Source organism: Nilaparvata lugens, chromosome 2, assembly GCF_014356525.2.
Source record: "Nilaparvata lugens isolate BPH chromosome 2, ASM1435652v1, whole genome shotgun sequence".
In the NCBI taxonomy this organism is placed as follows: Eukaryota; Metazoa; Arthropoda; class Insecta; order Hemiptera; family Delphacidae; genus Nilaparvata; species Nilaparvata lugens.
The window spans coordinates 89,729,280-89,743,130 of NC_052505.1; positions in this window are offsets into that span (position 1 = coordinate 89,729,280).

The window sequence follows — 13,851 nt, forward strand, 5'->3', positions numbered from 1 at the left end:
GATAGGAGAAAAACGTTGCCAAGTCTCTCCATTTTGCCACTGACTGTACACAGCTCTTACTCAATTCATCCCATTAGATTTTATCTAATAATAATTATCATTTCCTTGATGAAATAATCAATTTAATGTCAAATTAAGCAAAAGAATATATTTTTTCATAATTTGATTCAAAAATTTGCTTTCATAACTGAGATCAGATTTTTATTTTTATACAAACGTGGAATTAGCCGCCAGCTAATTTAAAAAGCTGTGATACAACAATCTTCATTTCAAAACAGCAGAGATTAAGTTATTTGGTAGGTATTCTATTCCAATTTCTTTTAAAAATAATAGAAAAATAGAAATCGCATTTAAAAATAAGTAATTTCAATGGATTAGTTCTGAAATAACTTTTCAATATTATTTATACCGGTATGAGTAGGTCTAACCTATACGGGTAGGCTAACTGAAGTATGGATGAAGTCTAGAATGGTTAGTTATCAACTTTTAAAATGTCATTTAAGGTATTTTAATTTGTGTTTTTCATACGGTAACCTAATGTTTAAAAATTATTTAATTGTTTCAAAAATACATTTTAAATCAATTATACGACTTGTGTACTCTAGTATTCTGATAGAATGAAAAAAAATGGCGGCTGAGAATTGTTTGTTCACTTTTGTACACTATGTACAGTCACTGTCAAAAGTAAAAATAAAATATTCTGGAAAATAGACAACATTGCAAAGCGAGAGAGAGAGATAGTGCTATCTGTTTTGTTGTATGATAGAAAAGGACAGCAACAGTATTGTCAATCATACACTGCCATTATAATGTGGACCTCACTATACATACTATTCTTGATCTACACGTAGTAGCATAGAGAAACAATAGCATAAGTAGATATCCCATGGTATAGGGCGTTTATGTCGCAACTTTTACTGTTATCCCAAGCCGATAGTTCACGTAGTTTTTTCCCATGCAGCTGTGTGACGCCGGTAGTCTCTCAAATTGTGCCGTTCATACACTCTCACCCCAACAAAACAGTAAAAACTGACAATAATCGACAGTAATCGGCTTGAGATAACAGCAAAAGTTGCGACAAAAATTCCCTATACCATGAGATATCTACTTACGCTATTATTTCTCTATGGTAGTAGCCTACTCATATGTTGATCACTATAGCCTAGGTGTCAGATAATGACTGCAGCTAATCACTTTAATGTATTTTATTATTATCTCTTACCTCTGCAGTATTATACCTCTTAAGTATTGTAAAATGTATACTTGGAAGTAAATCAAACTGGCAGGGTCTATTATGTACAGTACTATTGCTGCCACTAATTCTGAACCAGTTTTTTTTCAGTATATTCAATTCTTGTATTATTCAAGGTATTATACAAAGTAAAGTTTGTTTTCATACTTCATTGACAAAACCGAAAATATACTGAAACCTGATATACTAAAAACCCAGTTAACCTAATATACTAAACCGACCTTCATTTCAAGGAAGTTGAACCTCCGATTCCCACTTCTTTGAAGACTGAAATAATGGGAGAGGAATTAAAAACTCTCATTAATTCTGAGGTATAATATTCTCAAGGTTGCCTCTATTACTTGGTGAGGAATGAGAAATGTTTATTTTTTATTGCGGATGATGCTCACATGAGATTTGAGCTTGTGCGTTGGTAATGGGAAGTGCGTGAGTGATTCCATTAGATGATCAAACGTCCATGCTTACAGCAGGATTCGAACCCACGACCAGGTATCGCCATCAGACTGAAGGACGCCTTAGTCGTCTTGGACAACCTGGCTGGCTTGATTTCAAATTAAACGTGAAAGAAGATTGAAAAATGAATGTAAAATAGTTTTATCATAGCGAGCAGTCAGTTATAGTGATATTATACCAAGCAGAACATACATATGAGACTATTATCATAGAGAAACGATAGCATAAGTAGATATTCCATGGTATAGGGTGTTTATGTCGCAACTTTTACTGTTATCCCAAGCCGATAGTTCACGTAGTTCTTTCCTATGCAGCTATATGACGCTGGTAGTCTCTCAAATTGTGCCGTTCTCACACTCTCAACTCAAGAAAACAGTAAAAATCGACAATAATCGTCAGTAATCGACTTGAGATAACAGTAAAAGTTGCGACATAAATTCCCTTTACCATGGGATATCTACTTACGCTATTGTTTCTCTATGCTATTATTAACTGGGTTGTTACTCTTGTTACTTTGACTTTAATGCTCTTTCTGGCTTGAGCGCAGGAAGTTGCTAAATCTGTGCCCCCTGTAATGCAAATGACTAATAATAATTATTATTTACCCAGACCATAACGTGAGTGTGTTACAGACAACACATCACAATCTATATAATTATGATATAGATTTTATGTTAGTGGGGTTGAAATATCAACTCAACTGCTTAGTTGCAGCAGCTATCACTTATTTTGTCTATGCTTCCAGTGAGGGAAACGATTGCAAGCTCTCTACTCCTCTGTACAATTAATTTCGCTCAAGTATGTAGAAGACCTGGAATTGGAATGAATTAACCGAAAAGAAGAAGAAAATAAAAAAGTACTTACAGATAATGATTAAAGAAAATGGGATATTGTAAGTGAGAAAGAGAGTGAAACTAAGTGAAACTGGTCGAGTAAATTGATCTAATATGAGTATACCGTTTCTAATATTTTCGATTCTAATTGGCATGCCACAAACATTTTTCTGCGTTTTATCAATGTGGAGAAGCTCCATTATTATAACAAATATTATAACACACGTTCACTAATTATTTCTATTGAACTTTTTTCGAAGTTCAGTTCTTAATACTTTTCCAGTGAACCCAAGAAGAAATTTGATAGTTAAGTTGTAGGAATGATATTTAAAATAAAATAATATTCAAGGAGAGGCTACATTCAAGAAGAATGTAGGGAGGTCGAGAATAAGGTAGAAAGATGAAGTGAGAAACGATTTCCAAAAAATGGGATATAGAGGATGGAGACAATTAACAGAGGACCGAAAAGCGTGGAGAGCTGTAGTGGAGGCGGCCAAAGCTCACATTGGGCTGTAGTGCTGAAAAAAAGTTGTAGGAATGATAAAGAAAGAAATTCCAGGAAAAACGAAATCCCGTATTCAATCATAGTTGGATTTCACTGCATTATTTTCATATAGAGTAAGTGCTTATGATAATTGAGGGATGAACAGATCGTTCCTTGACGATTTTCTTTGTAGAAAATTATTCTCTCTTTGCTCATGATATTAATCCTGTCCTTGAAATCTAAAAAATATCAATATTTTAAACAAATCGTATCATTTCCGGTGGAAACGGCAGCATCAATTCATAATAGTACAGTATGAAACAGTATGAGAATACTAAGACACACGTATGAGCTATGGTAATTTAATAGAAGATGGAAGTAGCATTTCAGTGGACCGCTGTTTTATAATCGAGTAAATTGGCTAGAGCCATCACAATCCCCATATGAATCGTATATAAACGAGTGAGCATACTATTTTTGAGTGGTTGAATAAATTTTTAGCGCACAATAACCTATTTACATACGGATCGTCAAAAGCAAGTTTTGTAAACAGTGAAGCAATGATAATAAGGCTGGTAATTTTCGAAAAGCGACGCTCTGTGAAGAATAATAAAATCGACCTGGAAGGTTGGGGCAACAAGGGGTTGTAATACTCTTAGTTTTTGGGTTGTGCTGGTGGTTCGTTGGGGGGGGGGGGTGAATGGTGAAGGGGGAGGGGGAATTGGATTGCTGCAGGAACAATGGACAGCTCAGCGGGGGTTATGTAACAAAACAGGATAACATTCGACTGACAGTAGTCTTGTCTCTCTCTACACATCAGGAGAGAGCATTGGCGAGTACTGCTGTCCTGGACAGGCGTCGCGAGTGTTCGCGTGCGTGCATGTGTGTGTGCAAAATCATCAACAACAACAACATACACTACTACAGCAAAACAACTACTATCGCACCAACACCGCTCCAACCAACATGCAATTACCATTTTCTGTTGTGATGGAACTCTTGCCACACTATTTCCGTTCCACCGAATTAATTCTTCTAGATTAGTTATCCTCACCGGTGAACTATCACGATAATTGCAGTGCTGTTTCAGGTAAATAGTGCAATACTGATCATTTGTCCAATTGATTACCTACTGGCCGATAATTGCTTTAGTTCTGCGTTACGAAAATTGCTTACACATTCTAATAGCCAATGATTTTTGTCGAAAACATATCAACGACAGATCTACCAGGTTGAATGCTCGTCGAAATCCTCAGTGACTCAATTGTGCTGATTGGATGGAAGGAAAAAAAATTAGAATGCTATTCCATATGTAATTAGCTAAAAAATTAGAAGGCTATTTCACAAGTAATTAGCTGAAAAAATATTACTGTTGGGAAAAATCAAATTTTATCATTTTCACTCAAAAAATATTGAGCCTCAATTGTTCACATTATCATAATAATTGGTAAGTTCCAATTTTATTATTTTCTCTGAAAAAATATTGAGCTTCAATTGCTTGTATTATCATAATCGAAAGAGGAACTTGAAGAAAATGCTAGATTTAGAACTCGTATTCCAGGAAATTGTAGAGATCTATTAATTGAATTCGTTCAATTCCAGCCAATTATGGTTATGGGTAGCCTATGTTCGTTTGTTAGTAAAACAAAATCATAGGTATGCGAAATGAGTTATGTATACTATGCAAAGAGAAATCATCATCATCTTCACTACAGGGATTAGATTTATTGATTAACCTGTTCCGGTACCCATCTCTTTCTTGGCCTCCCTACATCTCTTTTTCCAGTAGGACTATAGTTTTGGACTTATAGAGGCATTCTTCCAGGTGTCATTCTATCCAAATGATTGCATCAGTTGCGTCTATTTTTTATAATTCTCTCATGCAGAGGAGCAACCGATAAAACCTGCCTTATATCAGTATTTCTGATTCTATCAACTCTAGTGCAGCCAAATACACTCCTTAGAAACCTCATTTCTGCAGCTTGAATTCGACTGTCCATTCTCTATGTGTGAGTCCAATTCTCACTTCCATATAGGAGAGTCGGAACTGCAATAGTACTTTATAAAACTTCAGTCTCGTTTCTTGTGTTTTATTTTTGAGGTTTCTATATATAGTGCCACATATTTTCTGGAACTTCGACATTTTATTGTACACATCAATTATCTGTATCATATTATGTTACATCATTACCAAGATAGTTGAAATTTTTAACTTGTTCCATAATTTTCCATTCAATTCTATTTTGGTTCTGATTGGATATTTATTTTCCTTTGAAAGCCATTGATATTGTTTTTATAACTGATATTCTCAAATTGTAGTTTTCAGCAACTCTGTCCAACAAAAAAACTGATTTTTGTAAGGAATCTTCATTTCTCTGAATTATCACAAAGTCATCTGCATACATAATTGAATTCACAAAATTATGGGTTGAGAGCTGTATACCTAAGTCCACCAAAGTTTTCCATGTGCGTAACATGTCGTCAACATAAATAGTAAATAAAGTCGGCGATATACAACAACCTTGTCTAACCCCTTTGTTTATGCCAATGGCATCAGTCAAACCCCCCTTTACTTGCAGACGTATTGAAGTATCCACATATTCTTGTCTCTCTCTATCTCTCTCTCTCTCTTTCTCTTTCTGCAAAGAGAAATGAATATAAGAATTTATTGGTTGACGATTCGATAAGCTATACTGATTCAGTTGCTCCCTGAAGCCATTTCTCTTCTGATGGAACTCTTCTCGCCACTTCTCATCCGGTTTTGAAATAGTTTTTCACACTAGGCTATTTCGAACGATGCTGGGACATCTAATTCTTGAAATCAACCTATCCGTGAAAAAACTAAAAATCAAAACCGTGGAGAAACATAAAATCAGAATTGATATTCCTCTTCAAAGCATCATAATTCGAAAAAGTATTTTGATTTTCATTGGAGTCAATCATAAAAACGTAGATTGTAATCTAATCATTACAATTATCATTGTAAATGAGAATGTGCTTATAGTGATTAATAACAGCAATACTGAGAGAAGTACGAACGCATACGTCATCAACAGACGTATGAAAACAGTGTAATGGGGTTAATATTATAGGTTATTTGGGGGGTGATCTTATGTATGGTATTGGGCTGGTATTATAGAGTTGTGAGAATGAACAATTAATTAAAGTTAACTTAAAAAAAATAACTAGACATTATGATAGCAATTTATAATGGGGAAATCTCTTGGATTACAAGAGGTTAAATTGACTAACTCTATAACTCATGAGGAAGGAACTATAAAAAATCAAACGTCTGCATGCAGAAGTGAGCAGACAGATGGAGACACACGGACGTATGCGTTGCAACATTCTAAAAACTGGGAACATATTTTTCCACCGTCTGTCTGCATACGTCCGTCTGTTTATGTGTGCGTTTGCCTTAGTATGCCCAAAAGTTTTCAAGATAAGTTATTTATTTATTTAGCGTATGGCAGATACACAACAAATATATAGCTCATGAGTCACAAATGCCTGGATATACACTGTATATTTCCATATTCAAGATAAATTTATTGTATTACTTTGAACTTTCATCAGTAGATTCAAGTTAACTTAATAAAATTAACTAGACATTATGATAAAAATGTGGGAATCGCTTTATATACACTGTATATTTCCATATTCAAGATAAATTTTTTGTATTACTTTGAACTTTCATCGGTAGATTCAAGTTAACTTAATAAAATTAACTAGACATTATGATAACAATGGAGGAATCGCTTATATACACTGTATATCTCCATATTAAAGATAAGTTTATTGTATTACTTTGAACTTTCATCAGTAGATGGAAGATCATTTATACGTAAAACAACCCTTGATTGTAAACAACCAATACATTATGGATATGCTAGACGTATCTAAAATATACTTCTCTCTTACAGATATCTAAGAAAATAGCTTCCAAAACTAAAGCGAAAATAGGCTACTTTCCGATATGTGATAATAGAGAAGAGTTTCTTGTTGGAACGAGTGAGAGGTCAGTCATCGAGTCCCTTGCTACGGATGGAAGTTGAAAAGGATACTAAAGACCATGAGCCATCAACATTATAAAGTGCTTTCGACCTCTCCGAAGTTAATGCGCGGAAAATTAGTGTTGGAAAAGCCAGACGGTCAGCGTCCCTTTGCTTTCTAACAGAAGAACCTCTCTCGCAGCAAAGAGGAAAATCTCTTTTAAGCGTTGCCACAACAACAGGGTGCTTTGAGGTTTGAAGACCAGTGAATCTCGCAATTCCTATCTCATGAGGATCAAATTACTATGGGGGCTCATCGATGTGTATGAAAAATTCTCGTTCATGAACACGGTAACATTTATTCTATCCTATATGAAGAGATGAGTGTCTAATATGTTTATGGTATCTGAACAATCATATAATATGATCTACGGTCAACCGCACGAATATAGTCCGATGGAATTTGACATAGTCATGTCCCTCCTCACCGCCCCCTCTCACATAAACGTTGCAAATTCGTCAGATGTATTATGAAAATATAAATTGATTCGCATTCAACTCATGACTGACATAACCCTCTGTAAAATTCGAACAGGATTAAATGTATCAATTCTTGTTTGCTATAGTGGTTCATTTTAATTATAATAGCCAGCAGCTGATTTAATTCACTTCATGCTTTCAATGTAAAAACGTCCTTTGATCTAAAATAGACTTTGATCTCATCTCAATAAATTAATAACAATTTTCTCCACACTTCAATCCACTTTTATACGCCGTATTCTCCCTATTATTATTTATTTATTTATTCTCCCTACTACGGTGATGCGAATAATCATTTCATAGATTATTAATTCTATTCATAACAATTTTCTTCACATTCCAATGCCTTTTTCTACCAACTAGGGTAATGAGAATAATCTTTTCTCAAATTAACAAATCTCTTCACTTTTCAATGCATTATTCTCCTATCGAGCATGAATCGAATAATCGTCTCTTATATCATTATCATTAATTTAGGGGATTATAGAGTGTTATTCGACTCGAGTCAACTACTTACTATACATTCTGGTGTGACGACTCACTGTGGTGGCAGAACGTAGATAGATAGACCAGAGTCAAGACAGACAATTTTCATGGTTCGACCAGGAAACGATATGGAAGATGGGGTTTGCTGCTTGAATCTACTCCACTTACTTTGGCGGCCCTCTCTGGTGGCGTTGTCATGGCAACGGTCCCTGTGGCATCACTCCTCTTCCTCCTCTCACCTCTTCCTCATATCACCATCCTTCCCCTCTCACCCCTCTTCCTCCTCTCTCATCTTCCACCTCACTCCTCCTCCTCCTCCTCCACACTCCTCCCACCACCCACCTCTATCCTTTCCTACCTTCCACACCCTCCGTTATTTACCACTCTATAAACCCCGGCTTCTATTTTCATCTTTCTTAGACTGTCTTCTTTCCGTTTTTCTCCGGCCACCCCATTCGATTTACATTTATAACATTTCATAGGAGAAAGGTAACACGCAGCATGCCTTCAATAAACTGCTGCCGCAATTCAATCTGCAAAGCGTCGCTCGCCTTAACGCGCGCTTATTTTCGACGCTCACAGTCTACACCCGCCGCTGGGATTATAGAGCGCGTGGCGCCTATAAAAGTAATCACAATGATTGAATTGAATAAGTGGATGATGAGAGTGCAGGTCATAACTGCAATTAATTGAGTGCTCTCAAAACGTGCACGGTAATGTCTCAAATCTTATCTGGATAGGCTAGTTACACACACATCGATTCTTGGACGTCCGATTTTTTGTCGTTCTTATAAATTCTACCAGATTAAATCTGGACCTCCAGGTAGTAGTATATGAGAAGTCCTGTTTAAACTAAACTCAGCAAACACATGATATGTTCAAATACACATCATGTAGCAAGTTATGTTCAATCTAATATAATTTATAGGAAGGACACAAATTGATGTGTGTGTAAGTAGACATATTGGTGACATGGATATGGTTCCTCTATCAGTGTCATTTTTGTAGCAGACTATGATGTTCACAATATATGCATCATGCATAGATTTAGAAGATTTAAGTTTGATTAAGAAAATAGAGTAAATAGAGTATTGTGCAAGGTTTCATTGGACATTTGATTCTCATAATTCGTAATTATCACGTATTATCGTACCAAGCTCTGAAATTGAAATGGTAACACAGCCGTCTCAAAAGTTATTTACAATTTCACAATAGATTAGTGATATGATTGGGAAATTTTACTCTTGTTAATATTAATATTATCATACACTGATAATGACATTATTACCAACCATGATTATAATTCAGTGCTTATTTCTACTCAGAAACGTGTAACGTGAAGTTGCAATCACATTCGTTTCAAATCTTATTCGAAATGAAACGTCTCCGTAAAAATACACCTTTTCATTTTATTTGTTATTAGATGAAATGCGAACAGATTTGTATGATGGTATGGACACAACCATAAGGCTTATGCCTTGAAAAAAATTAGGAGTTTTCCATTGTCTCTGATTATTTTGCAGTGAATCTTAATATCAATCTAGGGTTAAGTTGAAATAATATGAGAATAAATAATAATAATAACATATTTTATTGCATAATAAGCTGTACAATTACAGATATGGCAAACGTCAATTATAAAAACAAATAAAATACATGAAAATGATCAATGTCACAAAGTACAAAACACAAAAGTACATAAAGTTGATTGTATCAAGTTTTCAAGCATATGAACATTGAGAGAATTCCAATCTACACTTTGAATTCATTCTTGGATATTGCTATTATGCTATGCCAACATCTCTTATGTTGGCAGTGCCGAATATTACATTGATTACATTGATAATTATTGTTGTGCAAGTTACAATAAATGTATATTTTTAGGTGATTGTATATTGCATACTTTAGTGATTGTATTGTACAAATATTTGTATGTGATTTTTGGCAATAAATTCAATTCAATTCAATTCTACCTTTGTTAGGTTAATTTTCGTTTACCTTAGTTCTGATTCGTCAACCTTATAGGTTTCACCATTCACCTTACGATTGGGCAAATGATTTTTTGCACATTGAACATCGAATATCTATCAAAACGAACATCGAGATGACATCCATTCATCCATTCATTGACCCATTTTTCGAATTCAACATTCAGGTAATGTCTAGAGATTCTGAGATATGACTGCTTCAAAACATATTTCGAAATCGGCGTTCTCCAGCGTTCATTCTGCGTTTTCTCAACGTTTTCAAAATCTGGTACACAAGTTCAGCTGAGGTCTAGGAATATTTTGCTGAAATAGCTACATAATTATGCCAGTGATCGGATTTTTCCTCTCATTCTTTGCATCGTTACAGTGTTTTCAAGGACAACTGAACGTGGAACAACAATTCTGCAACCGAAAAAGATATAACAAAGATAATTACAAATCAACAGACGATTTAAGTCAATCTGAAAAAATCAAAACTTGTTCAAATAAAATATGAAGGCCAGCGAAGAGCTGCTCTTATTATTGGAAGATTCCGTCAGGGTTTGGAGGAGCGAAGCGAGCCTGCTGGATAGTAACGTACAAAAGAATTATCAATTACAGAAGAGGGGGCACAATTTTAATGCTTTTTTAACTTCACATAACTCATCTTACTTCTCAAATTATTCACATGAATACAATTCATTTAAACTCAATTTCAGTAAAATTTGAGTACCATCTCAATTGCAAGAGTTTTATAAAGTTAGTTTACAAGACTTAAATACATAATAAACAAGCTCTAAGATTGTCTCAGACGTTGGGCCTCACAAGATGAATGCTTTTATGCTGAACATATTATTTGAATTGGGATTTGAGAATAATATTCAACATATTTACATTGTATTTATCACAGAATAATTCGCATGATGATCACACTTCCAAGTTGGTTTCTTCAATTAATTTCTACATAATTATTTGAATTGTAATTTGAGAAAGAATAATATTCAACACATTTACATTGTATTTATTACAGAATAGTTCGCATGATGATCACACTTCCAAGTAGGCTTCTACAATTTCAGATCATGAAAGATTCATGAACCATCATTTCGATAGAAACTGAATCTCATCTTATCATATGGAGCAAGAAATATCCACAAAATCTCAAAGAGAATACGAAGGATTCTGCATATCATCACGAGACACTTTGGACGATTCTTATAGGTTCTACGAAAACTAGAATATTGTTCACTATATTGGCTTGTCGCAAATTGAGACTCGACGCGACGTGACATGAAGTGTCGTGAGTCTCCTAGATGACTTAATATCATGTATGACCATATTATTGAACGAGCGTTAGCGAGTTCTCACTTTTTGACTTACTGAAGCCGTCCGCCTGTTTGTATGTTCTACAATAACTTGAGAAAGAATCAGGACCTCCTAAATACCGGACCTACAAACAGAACATACAGACGGACAACGACTTTGGCCTACAGTAAGTCAAGAAGTGAGAACTCGCTTACGCTCGTTCAATAATATGATCATACATGATATTAAGTCATCTAGCAGACTCACGACACTTCATGTCACGTCGCGTCGAGTCTCAATTTGCGACAAGTCAATATAGTGCACAATATTCTAGTCGGTATTTAGGAGGTCCTGATACAACATAATTTACAATTTTTACATCAACAAACTGACACGGGTTGAGATATCAATGTGCGGTTTTCGCCATTCATTTTCTCTTGGAACTCTGTATCTCTTGGAAATCATGTATTATACGACCATCTTCTCATTTGAAAAAATGAGTTTGGATTCATATGGGGGACAAAACTGTTGAGACAACAGATTAATTTTTGAAGAGTAATCTTTCATTCCAAATAGGATACCCAATGAAAATGTCAAATTATACTTGTGAAAGAAATATTTAGCTGTTTTAATAATTCTCACCAACTCTGTATAATTAAAAGTCGCGGGTTTCAAAGATTACAATAGAACAGTGAGTTCCTGAGCGAGTTTTCCAACCCAGGGGATCACTAGTAATTTTCACATTGAGATGAAGCTAGGACGTGTGAACATAGGATCATAATGATAATAATATTAACTCATCTTGCAGACTTACGTCATCCTCATGGTTTTAGTCTTACAGAATGATGATTATTTGGTTCGGTCCTATTCGACAAAATTTATAGTTCTATTTCAAAGCAGATAATAATTCAAATAAGATCCATTTTATTCTTATTTTTAATTTTTTAAATTTATATTCCATCCAGTGACCTCCTGTGGTTATAGGGATTTGTCAAATCCTTACTAGAATCCAGTTATCGTAATTAAACTTATGAATCGTTAGAGCTGGATTCGATTCATTTCTGATTAGATCTGGCCATTTCAACACAAGAACAATGGTTTTTCATTTGTTCATTGAGAAAAATTATTTCTCAATCGTTATCACGTTAGAACTCAATCTAATGTGATCGATTCAATCATTATTAAATGATTATTTCAATCTGAAAAATGTTTGAAACTCGAATCACTGATTTAGAGGAGAGACATTCCATAGAATTGTAGTTTCGGTGTTGAACTCACCCGCAACTGAAGAATTCTACAAAACAAAATAAGCTGGAAGTAGATAATAGGCTACAAAAGTATTATATATTGTGAATTATAATTTATTAAAACTTGAAGTAATTTCTTATTTCATTTCTCACCATTATCACTAGAAACTTTAGTTTATTCTTCTCACCATAGTTTCGGTGAGTAGGCCTACTGTTTCCCATTTGAGAGCTGGTGTCTCAACAAGAATTATTTTCATTCCAAAGACAACTTGTTTAATCATACGTTATTTCTTGAGGCACTGCTGATGATGATTTATTTATTTATTTATTCGTTCATTGATATAATTACAAATCATATGAATATGATCGGGATAGAACAACAGGCATAGCCCAAAACTATTCTGTTCCCAAATTTTGATAAATAATGAAATTGTCCGAAAAATAGGTTATGTTCTTACTGAGGAAATTTAAAGTTCAAAGTTCTATCCAAGAATTAGTTAGAAATTTTGAATTTAGAATGATAAAAATACCAAATTATAGTCAAATTTTGCACTTAATATAACCGCACTTTGAATAAATTAAGTTATTTAAGAAAATTTTGAAGCCAAAAATATACACACAACTTTCAACTAGGCACAGCTGTTACAAAATGATGATGTCCTGATAAGTCCATTAATGATTCATCATCGTAATAAGGAATGAACATTGCATTGTACATCGTACATAAGCCATAGGAAATACTTATTAAATGGAAACGATTACCGGTATTGACATTGTCAAAGAGATTTTGACAACATAAAGTCGTGCTCATTTAATATGGATATTTATCATATCACCTCTACAACAGCATAGGAAGTACATAACTAATAACGTCCTATTATTCATCAAAAAGCAGCCTTGTCTAGATTGCTAAATACATCTTATCACTCAATTTATTATTTGAAATCATATTGAGTATCCTCAATTCTCCACCTAGATAAGCGAAACATATACCATCAAATACAAATCTCGATGAAGGCCCAATCCAATAGAGAAGCGTGAATAATTATATTGAATGGAGTTGTGAAGAGCATTTGAACGTTTGATCAAAATAGATTAGCCGGAGCAATCAGGGAGCGTTTGTTGGAATGACATTAAAACAAGAGAGAGAACATTTGAGGTTAAAGCTGGGTCACAAGCCGTATAAAACAGTCGCATCTGGCGGATTTTACAGCAGGATGTAGAGGAATGTAGGGTGTATAGGGGGGACGGGTGATCGAGGTTGTAAGTTATGGTGTGGAGAGGAAGGGGAG